This window comes from Hemiscyllium ocellatum, chromosome 18 (genome assembly GCF_020745735.1).
Source record: "Hemiscyllium ocellatum isolate sHemOce1 chromosome 18, sHemOce1.pat.X.cur, whole genome shotgun sequence".
Classification (NCBI taxonomy): domain Eukaryota; kingdom Metazoa; phylum Chordata; class Chondrichthyes; order Orectolobiformes; family Hemiscylliidae; genus Hemiscyllium; species Hemiscyllium ocellatum.
The window spans coordinates 54,641,872-54,660,060 of NC_083418.1; the positions used below are offsets into that span (position 1 = coordinate 54,641,872).

At 41.6% G+C, this 18,189-nt stretch overlaps 1 non-coding gene across 1 annotated transcript; it reads right to left on the reverse strand.

The window, feature by feature from the left end:
- Positions 1-336: 336 nt before the first annotated feature.
- On the reverse strand, positions 337-440 carry LOC132824551 (U6 spliceosomal RNA). The gene has a single exon (XR_009645675.1). It is a non-coding gene; the product is annotated as a U6 spliceosomal RNA (small nuclear RNA).
- Positions 441-18,189: the final 17,749 nt, after the last annotated feature.

An 18,189-nucleotide genomic window follows, 5' to 3' on the forward strand; every position in this document is an offset into this window, starting at 1 on the left:
ACTGCTCTACCCTCATCCACATGCTTGGTCACCTCCTCAAAGAATTCAATAAGACTTGTAAGGCAAGACCTACCCTTCACAAATCCGTGCTGGCTGTCCCTAATCAAGCAGTGTCTTTCCAGATACTCATAAATCCTATCCCTCAGTACCCTTTCCATTACTTTGCCTACCACAGAAGTAAGACTAACTGGCCTGTAATTCCCGGGGTTATCCCTATTCCCTTTTTTGAACAGGGGCACAACACTCGCTACTCTCCAGTCCCCTGGTACCACCCCCGTTGACAGTGAAGACGAAAAGATCATTGCCAACGGTACTGCAATTTCCTCTCTTGAATATAAAAATATGAAATGTTTCATGTATCTGTGACTCATTCTTTCACAGGAGTCTTGCTAATCTTCTCTGTAGCAGTCCACTATTGGTATGTGCAAATGGCTGTTTGTGGGTTTAGCACATGATAAATTAAAACACTTTTCTGCTAAGCACCGAATGTACCGTATTAGTGAGCCTAAGGCAAGAGTATCCTCTCAGATAAAACATCTATTGGAATGTATGGAACTCATTCATCTGTATTTCTGACGGTCTGATAACTTGTATATATAGTAATAAACTGATCTGAAATGTTTAATCACAATAGAACAATGGAGCTTAAACGAACTATATAACTGCGATAATAGACTGATTTGATGAGATAGAAAGGAGTACTTTGCATATTGCTGACTCTTATTGTTCTATTTGCATTTGTAGACTTTGTAATGGCAATTAGTGGTCATTTGTATGGAATGTAGAGGTCAAAGGCAAAAAATAGTGTAAGAGCTACAAGTGAAGTATTGTAGAGTATTTATAAAGTTCTTTTTCATTCATTCATGGTGTGTAGGCATCAATGGTAAAACCAACAATTATTAGCCATGTCTAATTGCTCTTGAGAAATTAGTGGTGAGCCTTCTTTTTGAGCTGTTTCAGTTCTCACAGTATACATAGTGTTATTCAGGATTTTGACTCAGCAACAGGAAAGGAATGGCGATACATTTCCAAGTTTGGGTTGGTGTGTGATGTGGAGGGTAACTTGCAGTTGTGGTGTTTACAAGCATTGGTGACCTTTGTTCTTTGAGATTCCAGAAATTCTGGATTTTTGCTGCTTTAAATTTTAAAAGTTCGGATTACCATCTGATAGAAGCAAGTCATGACAAGGTTGCAGACCGATACAGACAGACTGAGTGAGCAGACAAAAATCTGGCAGATGGAGTATAATGTGAGAAAACGCGAAGGAGGTATAGAGGGATCCAGATGTTCTAATGCATGAGTCACAAAATATTAGTAAGCAAGTACAGCAAGAAATTGTATCCTATCCTGTATTACAAAAGGAACTGGACATAAAAATAAGGATAAAAAATCAAAAGAACTGCAGATGCTGGAAATCGGAAATAAAAACAGAAATTGCTGGAAAATCTCAGCAGGTCTGGCAGCATCTGTGGAGAGAAAGCAGAGTTAATGTTTTAGTCCAGTAGCTCCTCTTCTGAAACAGAGATTGCTGTTTCTTCAGAAAAAGAAATTGCTGGAGGATCTAAGATTCTGAAGAAGAGCTATGGGATCAAAACATTACCTCTGCTTTCTCTCCACAGATGCTACCAGACCTGCTGAGTTATTCCAGAAATTTCAGTTTTGTGATTAAAATAATTTATATAGAGCATTTTGAGACCACATCTCCAATACTGTGTGCAGTTTTGTTTCTTTGTTTAAGGAAGGATAGAAATGAATTAGAGGCAGTTTAGCGGAGATTTGCTAGATTGATATCTGGAGTAAGCAGTGTACGTTATGCGGAAATGGATGCAAAAAAGTTGGACAGAATAGTCTTATTTTCACTGGAGTTTAGAATTGTGAGGAGTGATTTGATTGAAATGTACTATATCCTGAAAGACCTTGACAAGGTGAATGTGGAAAGGATGTTTCCTCTTGTGAGTGATTCCAGAACTAAGGGACACTGGCTTAAAATTAAAGTTTGCCCCTTAGGATAGAGATGAGGTTTTTTTTTCTCTGAGGTTTGTAAGATTTTGGAACTCTGCCTGAAAAGTAGTGGGTATGGGGTCAGTAAATATTTTTAAGGCAGATTGATTTTTGTTCTTTGTGGAAATCAAAGGTTATTGGGGATAAATTGAAACAGAAACAGATCCAAATCATCATTTTGAATGACAGAGAAGGCTCAAAGAGCCAAATGTTTTCAATTTTGATCTATGTATGAAACCGATTGAAAATGGCAATATAGAGGAAAAGTTTAATGCCAAACAGAACTAGTAACATTAACATTACAAAAACTTTATGAATTATGCATTCACCTGTTGTACTCCTAATGAACTGTAGTGTACAGGTAGTCATACCGAACCTTTGAAGTGTTGGACCTCAGCCACAGGTATTTGATTGTGTGGTATAATGAGTCATTAAAAACCTATTTCTGTATTGAGATAAGTTGTGAGTTCAATGGTGTTTGAAGTAATAAGATGAATTAGAAATAATGCAGACCAATTTTATTTGGTAACATGGTGCATGTAACTGTACAGAATGAGATCTCCCTTATTGAAGGATTCAGATCATTTTTAACCAAAAGAAATGAATTGTTATTATGCCTTTCACACATCCTCAGTATGCAACTGAGGCTATGGCCCAAGCATCTATTTATAACTGTTTATTTTAGTAAGGTTTTCCTGTCAAATAATTCCTATTTTCAAAGACTGTTAATGTATAACACTTCAATGTGCCACGTAAGCAGATGGCTGTTTGGTTCATTAATAATTGTCATGTCTGTGTGTTTCAGTTAGTGTGGAGCACCGTGGTGTCATTTAGCCAGCTGTGATTTGTTCATTATTAGATACTATTCAACAATATTGGGCAAATGTTCCTTTCTCCTACACTTTAACAAACTAACCACACTTTTTCAAATTATCAGCGCCTCTCAGCAATGTTAATTCTCATCTTCTGTATTGAGTCATTGGACTGAAGTTTTTTTTTGGAAAGCTCCCAAAGCTTTGATGGCTCCCTGATGGTTTGAAGAAACATTTTTACTGAAAACTCAGCAGTATATTGTCAGAGAAAAATAGCATCCTGGACTGACACAGTGCAGATAGAGGCCAGGATGGAGGCAAGGGACAGGATGGAGAAGGTAAATGTGGGAATCATTCAGACTTACTAATCCTGATTGCTTTTCCAATGACTTCTACTTCAACATATTTACAAATCAATTGTCAATGAGGGGTTAGGGCATGAATGGGGTTAACTGCTCTGACTATTATAGTTTGAAAACTTGCTACTCTTAGCTGTTCAGGATTAAATATGAAGAATGACTGTTTCAGTGAGGCACCAAGAGGAAAAAAGTGAATTCTATTTCTTAAACAGCTTTTACAACTTCAGGACATGCCAAAGAATTCACAATCACTGTTTGCATATGTAAAATGCAGTCGCATTTGAAATATAGAAATGGAGTATCCACTTGTGTACAGCGAGCCTCCATAAACGGCATTGAGATAAACGGATGGAAGGCTAAGAGGTGATTTTGTTAAGGCATTCAAATTATGAGGGATGTGAGCAGAGTAGGTAGGGAATTGAAAGGATCAAGAGTGAGATCAAGCAAAGCAGATGCAACATGAGAAAAATCTTTTTCACACAGTGTATTGTTAGCTCTGGAATATACCACCTGACAGTGTGGTGGAGATATTCGTCCTCATGAGTACTGCACTAGGCATCTGGGTTGTGGTGCATCGTATAAAAAAAAATCCTTTTGACAGTCTGACCATGCTCAATCAGCCCAAGTTTGCAAAATACATAACCTTGTGTCCAGCACGAGATGTGGTTCTCCTATGAGACAGTATTTACTGAATAATCCAGACTGTGCTAAGAATTATGCCAGAAACCAAATTAATATATCAATCAGGTTTTCAGTGTGTTTTATTTGCATGTACTGGAAGCTACAAATATTGACACACAAGACCCTATTCTGTGTAGGCAAAAAAGTTAGTGCACACATTTCATCTTTATCATTGAGAAAGTGTTATGGAGACGACTGATCTCTGCTGCATTCCCCATGACAATGCTTTGACCAATCAGAACCTATCTGTTTAGCCTGAGGTTAATCCACGACCCAACAGTGATAATGAACAGATTCAGCTGCAACTCTATGCAAAGTATAGTTCAATCAACCAGCACCCTCTTCAAATAGACTATAAAGTGCTGTACACTGCAAAGGTTGGCTTCTTCAATCCTGATGCATGCAGGACAAGCAGCTTCAACTTTATAACTTTGTTGACAATGTTTAGGTTCATCATTGATGCAGATGGACGATCTGGCGGGGGGCACAGTAAACTGGACGCCACATCCAGAGCCCTGATGGACACGATAAAAGATGCCAAGCTGCACGAAGTCTTCAGCACCCCTGCAGACGGAGCGCAGCATAGATACACCTGGTCACGGGCAGATGGGTCTATCCGCTCAAGGATAGATTACCTGTTTGTGTCCCGAGCGCTCTCGGTCAGATCCACCAATGTCAAGCCGGTGTTCTTCTCTGACCACTGCCTCCTGCTGGCTGACTGTCACCTACAGGACGAGCAGCGGGCGGGTAAGGGAACATGGAAGCCGAACACAAAGCTGTTGACCCTGGGAAACATTGAGGAGCTCAAGAGGGACTACGCAGACTAAGCGGACTGGTGGGAAACAGTAAAAGGAAACATCAAGAGGTTCTTCATCCTCAAAGGTGTTCAGGAGACGAGAGAGAGGCGGGGAAAACTGTCCCAGCTCCAGGAAAGTATGCAGAACCTGCTCCTGCTGCAGACTATGACGGTCGATGTCATGGAGGACCTCAAGGAGGTGAAGGGCCAGCAAGCCTCGCTCTTTGCCTTGGAGGCCTCCAAGATAATCTTCCGGTCCAGGGTCCACTCGGTAAAGCAGGACGAGACGTGCTCATGTTTCTTCTTCCAGAAGGTGCACAAAGAGAGCTCTGTGCTCAGCAGCCTGAAGGAAGAAGGTGGCTCGATAATGTCATCTCAGGCTGACGTCATGAGGATCAGTAAATCCTTCCATGTCAGTCTGTATGACGCGAAGCCGACCGACAGCGCGGCCTCCCAGTCATTCCTGTCCTCTATCACGGAGGTCTTAGACGACAGAACACGCAAGAGGCTGGACCAGCCACTATCTCTGGACGAGCTGACCAAGGCCCTCGAGTCCTTTGAAAAGAATAAAACTCCCGGAAGCGACGGCTTACTGGTCGAGCTCTATTCCGCTCTGTGGGACTTGATTGGCCAGGACCTGCTGGAGGTGTATGTCAGTATGCTTCGGGCAGGTACCATGAGTGAATCCATGAGGAAAGGCATCATCACCCTCCTCTACAAGCGGAAGGGGGAGAGGGAGGAACTCAAAAATTGGAGACCAATTTCACTGTTGGATGCGGATTACGAAATTCTGTCAAAGGTAATCGCCAACCGGGTCAGGTCTGCTCTGGGGTCGGTGATTCACCCTCACCAAACCTGTGCTGTGCCGGGCAGGAAGATCGCTGAGAGTCTCGCACTCCTCAGGGATACAATCACCTACGTGCAGGACAGAGGGCAGGACACCTGCCTGATCAGCCTGGACCAGGAGAAATCCTTTGACAGGATATCACACAGGTGTATGAGAGATGTTCTCTCCAAAATGGGCTTTGGGGAGGGAATCTGCAATTGGATCAGACTGCTCTACACCAACATTGTCAGTGCAGTCTCAATCAATGGGTGGGGATCAGATAGCTTCCCAGTCAGGGCTGCCTTTTTTTTCCTGCCTTGTTTTTGTGCTGCATAGAGCCATTTGCTGAGTCCATCAGGAAGGATGCAAGCCTGAGAGGGGTGACTATTCCTGGCAGTGGGGACCTGCAGGTTAAGGCCTCCTTGTACATGGATGACATCGCCATTTTCTGCTCGGATCCACTGTCCGTGCGCAGACTCATGTGCATATGTGACCAGTTCGAATGGGCCTCGGGGGTCAAGGTAAACCGAGGCAAGAGTGAGGCCATGCTCTTCGGGAACTGGGCCGACCAATCCTCGATCCCCTTCACCGTCAGGACCGACCACCTGAAGGTGCTGGGTATTTGGTTCGGGGGGGCTGGGACGTGTGCCAATTCTTGGGAGGAGCGTATCAGCAAAGTGAGACAGAAACTGGACAGATGGAAGCTACGGTCACTCTCCATCGCGGGAAAAAACCTGGTCATCAGGTGTGAGGCAATGTCATTGCTATTATACGTGGCACAGGTCTGGCCTATTCCCAGAACTTGTGCCGCTGCAGTCACCCGGGCCATCTTCCAGTTTATATGGAGATCAAAGATGGACCGGGTCCGAAGGGACTTGCTGTACAAAGATCTGGGCAACGGGGGAAAAAATACACCCAACGCCACCCTCACCCTGATGGCCACCTTTGTGTGTGGCTGCACCAAGCTGTGCGTGGATCCCCAGTACGCAAACACCAAGTGTCACTACGTACTGAGGTTATACCTGTCCCCGGTGTTGCGAAGGATGGGCCTGGCCTCGCTGCCGCGGAACGCTCCGAGTAGTTGGACCGTTCTGTATCATTTGTCCTTCATGGAGAAGTTTATGAAGAAAAACATCTTTGACCACAAGTCTATCAGGAAGTGGTCAGCATGTAGTGTCCTTGAGACCCTTCGGGAAAAGGAGAGGGCGGATCCTATCGAGTGGTTCCCTGAGCAGACTGTCAAAGTCATTTGGCAGAATGCCTCATCGCCAGAACTTTCCAACAAGCACCAAGATATGGCTTGGCTGGTGATGGGAAGGGCTCTGCCTGTGAGGTCCTTTATGCACGCCCAGACCCTCAGCTGCACCGCACGCTGTCCTCGATGCGGCTGCAGGGGGGGACGAGACTATCACACACCTCCTTCTGGAATGTGCCTATGCAGAGGAAGTCTGGAGAGGAATGCAATGGGGTTTGTAGAGGTTCGTCCCGAGCAGCGCCGTGACGCGGGACTCCGTGCTCTACGGCCTGTTCCCTGGGACGCACACCGAGACGAACATCAACTGTGCTTGGAGGATCATCAACTCGGTGAAGGACGCTCTCTGGGCGGTCCGAAACCTGTTATCTTCCAGCTGAAGGAGTTGACCCCGACTGAGTGTTGTAGACTGGCACATTCCAAGGTCCAGGACTACATGTTGAGGGACGCGCTGAAGCTTGGGGCAGCTGCCGCCAAGGCCATTGTGTAACATCTGCCTGCCTCACGAAGAACAGGGGGCCCATGCAGTCATGTGGGATCTGCTGACACACTCAGCTAAATATATGGGCATATGATTGAAAAATGTACAGACCTGTATATAAAAATGATAAATTCTGATCTCTGTATGTAAATGCTTACATATGTATGGCATGACCAACTGTACAGACCATCAAATTTATTTTATGAATAAAGTATATTTTTGAAATTAAAAAAATGTTTAGGTTCTGTGTTACCAAGCATTTACTCAGGACTTTGCTCACTCCTGTTAAAGCTAAACACATGTTTCTGTGGTAACATGATTGGCACATGTTTGGAAACTGATAGTTTTGGAAATCAGTTTTCTCAACAAGGCATTTCAGAAGATGATAAATGTAGAAAATGCTGGTGGAAGGCAATGGCAGTTGTTAGCAGCAGTAGGTTAATTAGTAGTCAGTTGAGATTCACATGATAAGTAATATAAGAATATCCAATAGAATGTTTCAGGACACTATAGTCCAAGTAACATTGGATTCAGCCCCAGTAGACATGGTGTTCTACACTTGGCAGCAGTCAGCGTCATTCCTGTGTTGCCATGCCGTCAGAAATGGATCCAGCATCATCCACGGAATTAAGTTTTGAAGGAGAGAAATTCTCCAGCTGGGAAGAGCGATGGTCCGAGCCAAGTTGAAATTAGCAAAATTACCCATCAAGATTGTGAAGGGTCAAGATCCAGCCTTGCTTGGAAGCAACTGGCTCAAACCATAGAAGCCAAACTTGAATGAGCTTGTGCCACAGAAAACAAAACCCAAAGACAAGGTGGCACAATTGCCAAGTACCTTTGGGTATTTAGTGAAACTGGCAACCACGATTCAAAGATGTAAAGTCAACATATGGGTTCAAAGGAACACCAGTTTACTGCCATTGCCTAATGCTGTGCAAGAGAAAATGGAGGCTGAGTTGAAAAGACAAAAAACACAAAAGTTGAACAAAGAAATTGGAATATTCCCAATCTGGTAGTACCAAAGGCAGGTGGTTGTGTGAGTGAATGTGGTGATTAAAAGATAACTGTAAATTAGGGATGAAAATGTGATTCACCTGATATTTTATGAAACATAGAAGATTGGATTGTTTGGTGTTAGGAGGCCAGGAATTAATTCAGAATTACTTCTGACAATTGTCTGTCTGCAACTTGAGTGAGATGATGAGTCAACGTCATATTGACTATTAGTGACTAATAATACTTACATGGGTCTATTTCAGTATCATAGGCTGTCATTTTTGGTGTTTCTTCAGCCCACAAAATGTTTCAAGAGTGTGCTATTACAGGCACCATGAGAAAACATTTTCTCACACATTGAGTTGTTGCTATCTGGAATGCAATTCCAGAAAAGGTTGTGGAAGCAGATTCAATAGTGACAATTCAAAAAGGGAATTGCATAAATACACCGGATTAATAACTAATAGACTAAATAATATACTAAATGGCATATGTATAAACAGCATAAATAAACTGAAAACAACAATGCAATAGGGTAAAGAGATGCATAAGAATAATTAGATAGCTCCTTCAATAGAACTAGGACAGACATGATGGGATAAATAGCCTCCTGTATTGTATGACTATATATTTATAAATGTTGGTATAATGTTAATTGTTTCTTTGGAACCTGAACCTAATAGATTATAATCTGTGTTTAAAAGAAGAATTGGAGATGAGAAGACAGCTTTCTCTGTTAAGAACAGAGAAATAGGAATAGATCATTCAAGTACTCAGACTAGTTTCCCTCATACAACTATATTCATGGCTGACCTCCTTAATTTAGTAACCATTAATACCTTTACTTCAGAAAAATCTAAGTCTCAGTTTTGACATTTTTAATTAACCCGCATGCTCAATGTGTTTTAAAAGAAAGAACTCCAGTTTTCCATTAGGTTTTATTTTCTTGACCTCACCGCTAACAAATGAACTCTGGTTCTAAATCTGTGTCCCCTTGTCCTGTACACCCCCAGCAAAAGAAACCATGTTTTTCTATCTACTGTGTCAACTTCATTAATCACTTTGAACCAATCCCCGAAGTGACAGATTATAAACATGAAGGATCAAAAGGCAGTAATAACACAGAAAACATCCATTCCCAACTGTACTGCTCCCTGGTGTGGAAATAAAACAAAATTATATTTTTGTCATTCTGAAACAAAACTTGTAGTTTGCAAGCTTCATGGGACCGCTGGGAGTTGTAGTGTTTCACATAATTATTGGATAAAGAGTCAAATGCTGTTGTTGTCTCATTACATAAAATGCATCTGTACCCATATTTGCATTTGGAATGAAAATGGTACGTGATTGGTATCCTCAGTCACTTGCTTCTTTTCCCAAGCGTATCTTACCATTTAAACAATGCTGGAGTAACTTGACATATGTTATCATAAAAGACATTCTTCTGGTAGAGTAAAATGTATCATATTATCCCAAAATTATTAATCACGGTTGGCATCAAAATATTTGACTGATATTTCCCAGTCTGTCACATCAGTGGAGCTAATAACCCATTCAAAATAAACACAGCAAGAAAGTATATGATTGATATGATGTCTCAGTTCATCTGTAAAATTTGTCAATATAATTTTTAATCTTGGAAACTATAAATGTTTGGTCATCATTTAGACTGCCACAAATTGATTGACCTAACCTCATCCCACCTTCACTCCCCACATCATTTTCACTCAGCCTAATCCCACTCCCCTGCTTAATCCTCAGACTTTATTTTTTATTAACTCATGAGATGTGGGTGTTGCTGACACAGCCAGCATTATTTATCAGCCTTAATAGTCTAAAGAATTAGAATTAGAATTCCTACTGTATGGTAACAGTCCTTTCGGCCCAACAAGTCCACGCTGACCCTCTGAAGAGTATCCAATCCAAATACATTTCCCTGCATTTACCCCTGACTCATGCACCTAACCTATACATTCCTGAACACGGTGGACCAATTCATCTAACCAGCACATCTTTGGATGTGCAGACACAGGGAGAATGTGCAAACTCCACACAGATAGTCGCCCTGAGGCTGGAATCGAACCTGGGTCCCTGGTGCTGTGTAGCAGCTGTTCTAATCACTGAACCACCATGCCATCCACCTGCCCAAGAATTTGCAGATTAGGTGAATTGGCAGTGCTAAATTGCCTAGAGTGTTCAAGGATGGGTTGGTTAGGTGCATCAGTCAGGGGAAGTGTAGCGTAAGAGGGGAGGGGATTGTGTCTAGGTTGGATACTTTTCAGAGGGTGGACTTGGTGGGCCAAGTAGCCTTATTCCACACTTTAGGGATTCTATGTAGTTCTTGAGGAGGTGATGGTAAACTGCTTTGTAAACCATTGTGATGCAGAGGCAAATTCTAAGGTCTTTGATTCAAAACTAATGAAGGAACAGCAATATCATTCCAAGTCAGGGTGATAACTTATTTGGAGAGGAACTTGCCAGTGATGGTGTCTCATGCTCCTCTTGGCTTTGTTCTTTAAAGTGGTACAGTCAAGGTTTGCTGAAGGAGCTTTGGTGAGTTGCTGCAGAAGATCTTGTGAATGATATGCATTGTTGCCACTGAATATTGAAGGTGGTGGATGGGTTACCAATTAAATGAGTTGCTTTGTCTTGGATGATGTTGAGCCTCTTGAGTGTTGTTGGAGCCATATTCATCCAGGCAAGTGGAGATAATTCCATCTCAACTCTGTGCTGTGTTGTGGAAATGGTGGACAGTCTTTGGAAAGTCAGGAGGTCCATTTCTCAGCAGAGATTTTCACAGCTTTGACCTTTTCTTGCAAGTACAATATCAATATGGTTGATCCAGTTAAGTTTCCTGTCACTGATAAGCTGTAGGTTGATGATTCAGTGAGGATTCAATGATGGTAGCATTATTTAATGTCAAGGGAAAATGATTAGATTTTTTTCTTGTTGGAAACGGTCATAATTTTGTAAAAGTGTTGGCATGTGTATGATGTGAATGTTACACGATTCTATATTTCCAAACTTCCAAGGCCTACAAGCTCCACAAAGGGCAGGTTTCCTTCACCCCTGGGACTTTAGCTCAATGCAGTAAGAGGAATAGGAAAAATAAAACCTACTGAGGGAGGATAGGTGGCACTGGTGAGACGTTATGGTAAATAGAAGGTCATAGATTTGCCTCGCATGGGGGATAGTGAGAGTCCAATGCAAAGGAAATCGAGCCAGCATAGAGGACAGTGAGAGAGGAAGCCCAATGTGGAGGAGAGTGAACCAGCGTAGAGCATAGTGAGAGAGGGAGCCCAATGTGAAGGAGAGTGAACCAGCTTAGAGCATAGTGAGAGAGCGAGCTCAATGCGGAGGAGAGTGAACCAGCATAGGGGATATTGACAGAGCAAACCCAATACAGAGGAAATTGGGCCTGAGGTCTCCCAGCATCTGCATGACGGCCAGTGTGGAAGAGATCAAACCCTTGTCGAGAGTGAGAGTGAGAGTGAGAGCCAGGCGTGGCTAAACACAAGAACAGACTAGGAGAAAGTGAGGACTGCAGATGCTGGAGATCAGAGCTGAAAAATGTGTTGCTGGAAAAGTGCAGCAGGTCAGGCAGCATCCAAGGAGCAGGAGAATCGATGTTTCGGGCATAAATCTTCCTGGAGAAGGGCTTATGCCTGAAACATCAATTCTCCTGCTCCTTGGATGCTGCCTGACCTGCTGCACTTTTCACTTAAGAAGGGACTGTCATGTTGAACTTTTAACTTTATTCCTTCATTTTCTATGTTATACTAAGAAGGACTTTAATGTTGAATTTTTAAACTTTATTTCCTTATTTTTCTACTTTTGTACCTAAGATTTTGTACCTAGATACCGTTAATGGCACTGGGAATAGCTAATTGCACTTTTCGCTGTACTCCAGTATCCCTATACTTGAGTACATGTGATAATAAAATCTAATTCTAATCTCTGTAAAAATATATTCGCTTGACATCATGAGCTATGTGATTGGCTGTTATTCTAACTGCAGCTACAAGAATGAAAGCAGAGAGTAATGCTTAATGCCGCATGATATTATAACTCTGCCTGAAGGATAACTATACTATTCTAATAACTGCATTATAATTACATTTGTGAGATGTGATATGATGATGTGGTGAAGCTGCTGTTTGCCAAACTCCCTGGACAAAGGATGCAGGCTGATTCTGCCCATTTTGCCCATAGACTGTGCCATGTGATGTTCAGGAATGCTGACCTTGATGGATGGCTGAAGAAGATTCTCATGAGCTGAAACCACCAGGTATCCATTTGACAATTTATCCTGTCTAGTTTCTTTCCACTGCATGGGAAAAAAAGTAACCTGCAAATAAATGAAGCAATATTTAATAATCATGAGATGTCAACGCATTCATATTGACCGTCTCTGCTCACTAGTGAAATTCTCATCTGGCCTGTGAAACCTTGCGCAGAAATGAGAATTTTGTTTCTCAATGTTGAGAATCAGATACTACATTTTCATTCTCACTGTATTTTGCTATTGTTGAGAGTCTGGGAAAATATGGCACATAATTTTGCAAAGGTGCTGAATAAATCTAGAAATCTGTGACCTAATGGTACATTGAGATAAACCAAACTTTCAAAGCTAAGATCAATGAAATACATTTATTTCCTGGGAATTGAGTGACCTTGACAACGTATTCATTTACTGGGTATAAACCACAAATTAGCCTCTGCATTATTTAATTATTTTCTCCTCCTTTCCAAGTCTTTAAAATCTGTAATAATGTTGTGAAACCATTTTATTTTTCTGAAATGATCTCGCATCTGTGATCACGGTACAAATAAATTAAACCCATTAAGCATAACATGTTTTTCAGTGAGTCATCCATTTGTTCTCTTGTAATTTACAGGTCAAGATGAACTTTAACTGGAGGAAATGTTTTACAAAAGATTAAGTCCTACAATTTCAATTTGTACCTTATAAGGAAATGATGTTCTCATGTGAAAATCTTTACCAGGTCACCAAGGGAAAGAACATAAGTCCACCTCTCATCATTACATTTTGTTACACTGTCAGGTTGTTTAATTTTGAGGTAAATTTTCATTTGACAGCTCAGGATCTGCTTACAACATTAAAGAACTTCCATTTACTTGTCACCTTCCACGCCCTCAGGAAGTTCCAGAGTGCTCTGCACCCAATGAATCACATTTGAAACATAATCACTCTTCTAACCCCAATTTTTTTTTGTGTGGTGAGCGTCCTTTTTAAATGCATTGAGTGGCCTGCTAGGTCATTTCAAAGGGTTGTAAACAGTCATCCATTGTGGTACTCATATATAAGCCAGACTGGGTAAAGGTGGCAGATTTACTTCCTTTCAGATCATTGGTGTGCCAGATGGATTTTTATGACAATTCAGTAGTTTTATAATCAGTAATACTGACTAGGTTTTTATTCCGGATTTTATTGAATTAAATGTAAGTTCCTAATTGCTCATGGAATTTGAACTTGTTTCTCCAGTTCATTAGTCCAGGCCTGTAGATTGCTCCAGTAATGCTATCATAACCACAGCATTCTCTGTTTTTATTTTAGATTTTCACCATTCACAGAATGTGAATCTGCCTTTTTTGGCTATTAGCTCACTTCAGCTGTCCTGCTTAGGATATTTTGACAAGATGTCAAGTTAATGACAGATGGAAAGGTCTTAATAAACAAAAGTATCATTTGTACATCTCTTAGAAATCAAGAACACGTTTACATGGAAATATTAGCATGTAAGCATCTTATGTTTGGATCAGAACTGTAATAATGTCTGGAACTGAGTAGCATCATTGAGCATGTTATTGGTGAGTAAGTGATAAGACTGCTGACAGCACCTTCCAACATTTGGCAGATGACCTACAGTACACTGATGTGGTGGTATTTGGCAGAATTCAATTTTGGCCTGTCTTTTTTTTTGGATAGGCAAACAGGGAAAATTTTCCATCTTGTTGATTAGATTATAGTGTTGTAGCTGTTTTGGAACAGCTTGGTTAGAGATACAGCTAATTCTGGAGCACAGGTTTTCAGTACTGGGATTTATTTTGAAGAATATTTTTAAGGTTATATGAAGTTTGAGAGAAGATAGTGTAAAATTTGATTTTGAGGGCATTATAACATTAGAGCTAAGGTATGCCAGAGAGAGTTAGAAAACATAATTTTGCATAAAAGATTGTATAAATTTGCAACTCTCTCTCCCAGAGGTGCATTAGATTAGATTAGATTCCCTACAGTGTGGGTACAAGCTATTTGGTCCAACCAGTTCACACCAACCCTCCGAAGAGTAATCCACCCAGACCAATTTCCCTCTGACGAATTTAGCATGGCCAATTCACCTGACCTGCACATCTTTGTAGCTGTGGGAGGAAACCAGAGCACCCGGAGGAAACCCACGCAGATACGGGGAGAATGTGCAAACTCCACACAGTCACCCGAGACGGTAACCCGAGTCCCTGGCAATGTGATGCAGCAGTGTTAACCACAGAGCCACCATGCTGCCCATTTAGGTTCAATTAGAGCTTTTGCATTGGAGATAGACTGATCTACTAAAGGTAACCTGATGGAGCATCCTGGCTGGGCTCAATGGCCTCCTCTTGGTCCTTGGAAATGGCAGTAATTGAGATAGAAAGATCTAAACCTAGTTGACCATTGGAGACTCAATTCTCCCACTTCCCTTTCCTTGCAGCAGTCAATGATGGAGCTTGTGTCAGTTTGGGCTAGGGTGGGAGGGAGAAAGCCTGGTTATGACAGCAGTTTGTATTGTCTGTCAAATTTCCTTTCATTTTCTTCTTTTGGGTGGTTAAACAACAAGAATCCAGGTTAATCTGCTCCTTTAAAAATCACACACCATAACTGAGAGCTGTAACCCATTGAGAGTCAACAGGGAGTACTTGGGTACACACAAATTGGGACACATTAATTGAGACCCCAATGAGAAACTCAGCAGATTATCTTATTAATTGAACAGAAGATTTTTCCATTATGGGCATTCAGTCCTTCAAGTCCAAGATATACAGATAACCAACCAAAAGAGTTGGTGCAGTGAAGTTGTTAAGCATCAGACACCAAAGTCTTTGAACATGTTGGACATGGCTGCTCTGCCCATAGAGTATGCCCTGAGATTTTGGTGCCAGCTGTCCATGATGGAAGTCCACAAGAGCAGGTGGCAAGCAAAATAAAATGATTTGCTCAAGTGTGGCAAGACATGAAATGTGGAAAAAAATTGAAAAGCCCAAGTATAATAGAAGATGAGAACTTGTATTTCTCATGTTGTCATAAAATAGTACAATACAGTAGGAAGTTTATGCTACCCTATTTGAAGACTAATTCCTCCAGCACATTTCTTGACCTCAGGATGACATAAAGCATTACAGCTAATGAAGTATTTTGCTAATCTAATACCTGATTACTGCAGGGAAATGTAGCAGATATGTACAGCAAGTTTCCTCATACAACAGGAAGATAATGAGCAGATAATTTTTGTTTTATTAATTATGGTTGAGGAATGTATGATGACCAGGACATAGGGTAGGGTGGATAGGGTAAGGGGGAATTTGTCCTACTCTTTTTAAAAATACTGTCATGAAATCATTTACAGCCAGCAGAGAGGGCACTCACTGCTTTGGTTTGACATCATGTCCAAAAGACAACACCTTTAATAGTTCAGCACACTTCAGTGCTGCACTGAGAGGCTTGGCCTGGTTAGGTGCTCATGGACTTGAGTGGAACGTGAACTCACAACTTTCAGACTCGTCTTCATTGGCCACAAAGCATTTGGGATGTCCGGAAGTTGTGAGAGATGTCGTAAAAAGGTAATTATTTTTTCCTTTCACTGTTGACTGGAGCACATCACATAACTTAATGGTAATAATGTTAAAACGCCAGTTGTCCATGCAAATTCCTAACAGGCATTAAACATTACCATCCAAATTTTAGAAAATTATCAGCAGTTGCACCAATAGTTATGGACCGACATCAATCAAATTAAACCCACAAACAATGCTGCATAACTTCTTGCTTATTGCACTTGTGCCTTGTTAAGAGTTATTTGCTTTGGAGTATAATTACTCAGTGACATATCTGCTATAAACCTAATGTTGCTCATCAATGTGCTTTAATTTATATTGGCTTTTAATGGCAATGATTCATCCCTGGGGATTCTACGAGTTGGAGGCAATCCATGATATAAGTTTTTCCACAATCTGGCAACGCTGATGAGAAGCTATTTAACAGAATGTTTAATGAGTATTTAACAGGTGATGGTGCCACTCCATTCAACTAGTAAGGAGTTAAGTCAATACATGGGAATCACCTTCTCTATCTTGTATGGCAAAACAAAAAAGCCTTGACATAGGTTTTAAGCTTGACATTCAAGCTTTCGTAAGGTAGGAACAATGTTAATGGGAAAAATACTTGCTGCCAGTATTTCTTAAACTTGACAAATTGCCAAACTGAGGCATGTGAATAACTGTCAATGAAAGATGCAACAGAGAAAATGAAGACCAGAAAGATATACTGACACTTTGGATTACAATGATTAGTTCTTGGATAGCAAGATGAGATTTTTGATAGTGAATGGTGAGATGCCAAATTACATGAATTACTACTCTTTATCACCCTTATTACTATCTAATCACATCTCATTAATATACAGTTGAAAATCCATGGGTTTCAATGGGGTCTCCAGCTTGCCACCTGCTCTGTGGACTTCCATCATGGACAGCTGGCACCAAATCTCAGGGCATACTCCATAAGCAGAGCAGCCATGTACAACATGTCCAAAGACTTTAGTGTCTGACACTTAACAACCTCACTACATCATCATGGCGAATCTTTGATCATTTGTAGCATGCTTCTCTGCTTCAACACTGCACTTTGAAGCATTCTGACACCTTTCATTGCAACACTGCTGCCAGGGCTCTTTGTAGACAGGGTCAAGTCCCCAGCTTATAATGTGGACCCAGAAATATCTCAGGGCTGCTCTCTTAGTGCCACTCAATTTGTGCCTACTTTGATGCCTTGCCTTTTTGTATTTTGCGTCCCCTCAGCCGTACCTTAAGTCTCACAGTACTTCTGTCGTGCATTACTGTTTAATGCTCACACAAAGCCAGGCATCTTGTCATGGTCATCAATGGTCATCAGTCAAAGAGGGAGACATGTTGCCTTATAATCCAATGCCAACCTCCCACCAATAGCATGTGCCAGCAGCATATTTGGTAAACACACTGCATGTACACCAAACCAAATGGTCCTGTCCCATTGGAAATTCATTCTCAGTCAGTCCAGGGGCTTGGGTATGGTCAGTCTTCAACTGGGAGTGGTTAGAGTCAGGGGTCTGTCTCACCACAGTCTATGGAGTCATTCATGGTTAGTTCTGTAGGTCCAATATGAATAGTCAGGAGAGTCATAACTCATTGTTCAAGGATTTGGTCATTCATCAGTCAGGTCCATCCATCCAAGTCAGTCAGGGGTATAGGCCTTAATCAGTTCTGGAGTCAATGGAATGAAAGTTATGGGTGGTTGATGGAGCCCTGCTGTGATAAGTAAGTGGGAGAACTCATTCCTGCAGAATGGAGGTGGCAACCTTAGATAGTGAAGGGCAGAGGTTCCACATATAATGGGGAGAAGATGTTAGTGCATGGGTGGGCATGGAATACTGCAGGAATTGGGGGACATTATTTACAGTCATCACCACCATGCCTTTGAAAGGGATGTGTGCATCCTGACAGTGAGCAGAACTAAACCAGGACTGGGTTCATGTGGTAAGAACGATAGGCACAGTTGCAATTCAAAGTGGTTAGAGAACTATCCCTGGTGCTGCAGCAAGACCTGAAATATGAAGTAGCTGACCATCCTATCCTAGTAGCTGTCGAGCTGTTAGTTGCACTAAGTGTTAATGCAAACAGCTTCTTCCAAACAGCTACTGGGTACTTGTGTGTGATCTTTCAATTATCCGCCCAC